Genomic DNA, 6,253 nt, shown 5'->3' on the forward strand with positions numbered 1-6,253 from the left:
TTGCATCGATTTGCATGCCAGAAATACCCCGAAGCCTCGGCATTGTTCTCGATCCCCGAGGCAAGTCCCGAGATCCCGAAGATCCCGAGAAGTGCGGTTCCCGAGCTGAAGCTCTGCCCGCGAGAAGTTCGATTTTTGTGGAGATCTTCCAGATCTGCTGAGGATTACTACTTCTGCAAGTCGTAGTGCTGTCTGATCATCTTCTGATCAAGTGAGTATATACTACCTTTCATAAACACGATAATAATACAATTATGGTTTGAGTGTATTAAGTATATTGTTGTTTATATGCGTGAGTGTATACTACCTTTCATAAACACGATAATAATACAAGTATGGTTTGAGTGTATTAAGTATATTGTTGTTTATATGCGTGAGTGTATAGTCACTTTCATCTTACACATAGATATGAAGTATTTTATAAAATACGTGCTATGTGTATATATATTGTTGTTTATATGTGTCAGTGTGTGGTTACTTTCTTCTAACACATAAATATAAAGTATTAGCTATGAAATACGTGCTATGTGTTATATATTATTTGTCTATTTGAAATGGGCATGGAATTGAAGTTTTATACAAGTGTTAAATGATTTAAACTGTGTAAGTATTTATATCTACGAAAATGTTGGGTAGAACACGGGTAGATGGGATAGTTGGTGACTATGGAGTTAGCGCCTATTGTATAAACCTTGGTGACTATGGAATTAGCGCCTATTGTTAGATAAACCTTGGTGACTATGGAGTTAGCGCCTATTGTATAAACCTTGGTGACTATGGAGTTAGCGCCTATTGTATAAACCTTGGTGACTATGGAGTTAGCGCCTATTGTTAGATAAACCTTGGTGACTATAGAGTTAGCGCCTACTGTTAGATAAACCTTGGTGACTATGGAGTTAGCGCCTATCGTATAAATCTTGGTGACTATGGAGTTAGCGCCTATCGTATAAATCTTGGTGACTATGGAGTTAGCGCCTATCATATAAATCTTGGTGACTATGGAGTTAGCGCCTATCGTATAAATGTTGGTGACTATGGAGTTAGCGCCTATTGTATAAACCTTGGTGACTATGGAGTTAGCGCTTATTGAGTAAACCTTGGAGACGATGTGACTTCGTGCCTGTTAAGTGAACCTTGGTGACTATGGAGTTAGCGTCGCTTGAGTAAACCCCGGCGACTATGGAGTTAGCGCCTGATAACTATGGATTTAGTACCTGATAGATAAACTTTGGCAGCAATGGACTTCGTGCCAATTCCTTAGGTAAATCCTTAGGAATGAATGAATGAAGGATAGTGGATTCTTAGGGTAAACCCTTGAGAAAATAAAGTAGATATGGGGATGGGTATTTGGGTTGGTTGTTTGATAATTGAATATAATAATTGTATTATTGTGGGTTGAAAACCCTATATGCTCACCAGGCTCCCAAGCCTGACCCACTCAGTTTTCTTTGCATTACAGGTAATGACACAAGAGTATAAGTTGGTGGACTTGACGAGAGGTTTTGGATTATAGATCAGTAGTTATAAATAACTGTTGTAAGGTCTATTTTATATTGTTTATGCTTTTGGTCTGTATCGGAACATGACATCCCGAGGTTTTATTATTTAATGAAAATACATTCTCCTTGAGAAATGTTTTGATAAGTTTTTATCATATCTTATTTTGGGAACAAATTCCGCAACCTTTTTCTTTAAACGATCACTCTGATTTATAAAAAAAAGCATAAACAAATCGGTCTTTTCTGGCCGTGAAATTGGGGATGTCACATGACCGACCCCTCGTAGTCAGATAAACACCGAAGCGAAAGACACTGCAGATACTTCAGGAAACGACAACCATCCAAAGCATACCTCTTGGATTCCCTGGGAGATTCTTCGCATCTCGCACATCAGGTTCGTGAACCCAGACGATAGAACTCATGAGGCTAACCACTATCATCAGGCATACCGATGGCATACATCAAGTATTGGCGGTTAAGCCAAGCATGAGTTCTACCACAAACCTCTTAGCAAAACACTTTCACCACATTCCATAACATAGGAGCCGAAGTCAAGAGAATCACTGCGGGTCGAGCGAGTAAGTTCCGAGTGATGAAACCATATACCCACTAGATTTGACCTAGACCGAGAAGACTCAGAACCTTCAGAAGAGTAGTTGCAGTAGATGCTATAACTATTCAGGCACCTTGCCCACCCAGTTATAGACGAGCAGTGCCTATCCTCCTCCACCCTCTCGTATGGAGGAAATCGCCGTCGCCCTATAGACGATAGACTTCATTCTCCGAAGTGAACACTAGGACACTAAGAACCGATAACCTTCACGGCCAAGGATCCTCGATCAAAGAGCAAAAGTAGTTGTGTTAAGCCTCATGACCCAGACCCCGAAGAGGTTATAGACTCGACACCAGCCTTGGTGTTAGTCGAGGGGTTATGCAGGAGCATGCACTTTCCACGCTAGAATAAATCACAGTCTTAGAAATTCCTTGGACTATTAGCTGTTCCACGAATACTATCTCACACAGAGATAGTAGAACCACCTCCCGAGATAGTCCAACACTCGTCTAGTGAAACCCTACCTCCCCGACCCTCAGGGTTTCCGAATCTCAAGCATTGTTAGTGCAGGTTCCTTTTGCACAAGCTAGAGATAGACACTCTACAGCAAACCGATAACCATAGTCACACAACCCACTTGACGATCTAGAAAGCCTCTATCAGCCAGTTGAAAAAAAAAATTTAACTGAAGACCACTTGAGATTCCTAAGAACCAACCTGGAGGACTACACACATCCAGTACAAGTGAGAACGATAGGAACTTCGGAATGGCGATCACGCCAGTGTTGATTTGCCATAGAAGTACACTATGTTCTAAGTATTGAAAAGCTCTACCCTTCCGAGAGCTTAGGACCATGTGAGGATTCTCATGAAGACTTGGTCTAACCCCTTTCAGGCCGCTACTACTTTCGGATATACCACAAGACTCACAATCGATCGATCCACTTCTTGGAAGTGATATGCAATTACCGACATCACACTTCGTATCCCACTCATCTAGATAGAATCCGTGGAAAACTCTAACCTCATAGATACACCAGTTGGAAACCCACTAGCTACACTAGACGGAATCCGCATTCCGTACGTGAAGGTCTGTTGGAATTTCAAACACAGACTAGAATTCACTTGGGAATGCGAGGACAACCGTATAAGGAGTATTTCCTTACCTCTGCTTGGCCATTCATACCTACTTTCTTGCCTAGAACTGAATTTCGGGACGAAATTCCCTCTAACGGGGGGATGATGTGACAACCCAAGTGTTCCCGTTACATTTTCCCCGTTACCGTTAACGGAATATTCCACTGTATAAAAGTTCCGTTAATTAGAGGGCGTCAATTTAATAAACATTCCATTTGATTACATTTGAAATGTCGTTAATTCGTGATAAAAGGAAATAAAAACACAGGACACACATTTCCATTTATATGGAAAATGTTAAGTTTTATTATTACGACCACTAAATCGGGTGCGACCAAAAGCCCCGTTTAACGGCAGTATCGGGTAAAATTCCACTGAGCCCCGACTCAAAACCCTATATAAGGGTGAGTGGAGTCAATTGGGAGACTTTTTACACTCTCTCTCTATACTCTCTCTCTAGACCCGTTTTCGCCCTGAATTTGTAACCAAACGCTTCCAAATTGTGATTTCGCTTACCCTAGCTTATTCTAAACGTATTGATTTATGTTTATAGCCCAAAAATTGGACTTAGAAGCATTGGAAAAGGAGTTTACGGCCTAAGCTCCTCCTTAGGCCGTAAACACCTAAAACAAGGCCAAAATGACCCAAACTTGTCCTCAATGACTAGGAAATAAATTGAGGTAATAGCCTAGGAGTGTTTAAACACTAAAATGCATGGATTTAGGACTCAAAGAAGAGTTTACGGCCCAAGCACTTGCTTAGGTCGTAAACTCCTCAAGTCATGGTCCCAAATGCACTCCAAACTCATCCTAGGGCTTCATACATAATTTAGGAACTTATCCTCTTGAGTTTAGACCCTTGAAACACTCCAAAATGATTTATTAAAGGGAGTTTACAGCCCAGACAAGGGTCAAGGCCGTAAACACCCATAAACATGCCTAAAATAATTGTTTTGTCCCCCAAATGGCCTTATACATTTACCATAAAATACTAGGAGGGGATTTAAGGGCTTAAACACAAGGAAATGAGGGATGACTTGGAGTTTACGGCCCAAGCATTTATCTAGGCCGTAAAGTCCCCAAAACCCACTCAAATGTTGGTTTTAATCCCCCAAATTAGCATCAAACTTCATAAGAAAATTCTAGAAAGGCAATAGGGGCTTTAAACTTTCCAAAACTCTAAGGATTAGAGTTTATGGCCGTAAACTCCTTTAGGAGTGGTCCCTTGGCCGTAAACTCCTAGAACATGCCATTAGAGGCCTCAAACCCACTCATGCCTTTTGGGAAAAGTGCTTAGAATAAATCAATGAGCAAGCTAGAAGCATAAAACACCCAAGAATATGACCTTGGGAGTTTACGGCCGTAAACTCCCTTAGGTTGGGCCGTAAACTCCAAGATTGGTCCATGTTAATGCTTTAAATCCATTCACACACTTGATATTTGAGTTTAGCAAAGTTCCACAACTGATAGGAGACCCTTAGCACCCTTAAACGCTACCCGGGACCCCAAACACTCAACCAAAAGTGTTTTCTGCTCCTTTGAGCGTGTATAATTGTTTAATTAGTATTAAATATACTAATTGTATGTGAACATATGTTATCATATGTTAAATAGGTCATTGAGTGTGTTCGAATCCTTACGTGGCACCGAACGCCCAAACGACACCTTCGTCGGACCTACTTACACCAGGTGAGTTCATACCCCTGAATGAACCTTTTAAATGCTTTTAAATGTTTTTATAGGGGGGGATTACAAGTTAAACATGCCAGTTATCATATCAATCACATGTGATTGATAACCTGCATGCACAAGATTTTGCCACTGTACACTGTTTTTACCGAGTAGGACGCTATAACGCTTTTCATAATCCTACTCTGTAATGCTTCCACTTATACTGATAGACGCTTATACTTATTCATACTATTACTTAGAAATACAATTCTACTTCACTTATACTTGATATCGACTCTACTTCACTTATGCTTGATACGCCTTCGTTTCAATTATTGTCGTCACTGTTTCGTGATACGCTTATACTTATACAACACTTCTACTTCACTTGCGACCGCTTTTACTTCACTTGTTAGGCGCTACTACTTCACAAGGATCACTTCTACTTGATTCACACTCAGCCGTAGATAGATGTATGTCCGTGCTTATATAAATACATATAAGTAACGATTGAAAGACTTAGGAAGGCTCGTCCGCCCTATTTCCTTTTCTTCATTTAGATGTGGTCTGGTGGGATCGGGTGGCCGTCCGAAGGTCGTTTGGTTCATTGGTTATATACTATGTATATGAGTATGGACAAACAGGAAATTCTCTAGTCAAGTCAGTTAAGAGTCTCTACCTCTAGTCTATGCTTACTTTAGAAACACACTACCCACTGTTTAGATGTCTCTATCTCTAGTATATCACTTGCATTAGAAACCCACTCCCCTCAAGAAACACACTATCCTCTATTTGGGATGCATCTTCGGGACGCGGCCTGCTCCGTCGTCTAGTTGGTAACCAGAGTCTCCTGTAAGGAGAGCGGACATTATGTGTATAGATCTATACGGGATTGACAACCGCGCACCCTGACTGCTAGCTACAGTCCACGGCCCACCAAGCCAAGGGGTGACAAATGTCACATTATATAGATGCTTGTAGGGCGTCTGGAACTCTAGTCAGTATGGTTACGAGTATCCTGGGTTGCCTTATAATGCATGGCTTTAAGGTAACAGTATTTCGTCAGCAATTTACACTGTATGCTGATGTCACTTTTCAGAGCCACACTGTTTTGACCTTGCGAGATGTACCTTTCATTTGGTATCGTCTGCGGTCTTTATTCACTGTTTTAGACCTTACCAGCTGTACCTTTCATTTGGTATCGTCTGCGGTCTTTATTCACTGTTTTAGACCTTACCAGCTGTACCTTTCATTTGGTATCGTCTGCGGTCTTTATTCACTGCATTAGACCTTACCAGTTGTACCTTTCATTTGGTACCTTCTGGGGTCTGTGTCTCCATTTGTTAGGCTGAACCGGGCATGTCGTTAGCTCGATACTCTCCGAGAGTCTATGA

The sequence above is a fragment of the Lactuca serriola genome, chromosome 5 (assembly GCF_051521515.1).
Source record: "Lactuca serriola cultivar US96UC23 chromosome 5, Lser_US96UC23_V15, whole genome shotgun sequence".
Classification (NCBI taxonomy): Eukaryota; Viridiplantae; Streptophyta; class Magnoliopsida; order Asterales; family Asteraceae; genus Lactuca; species Lactuca serriola.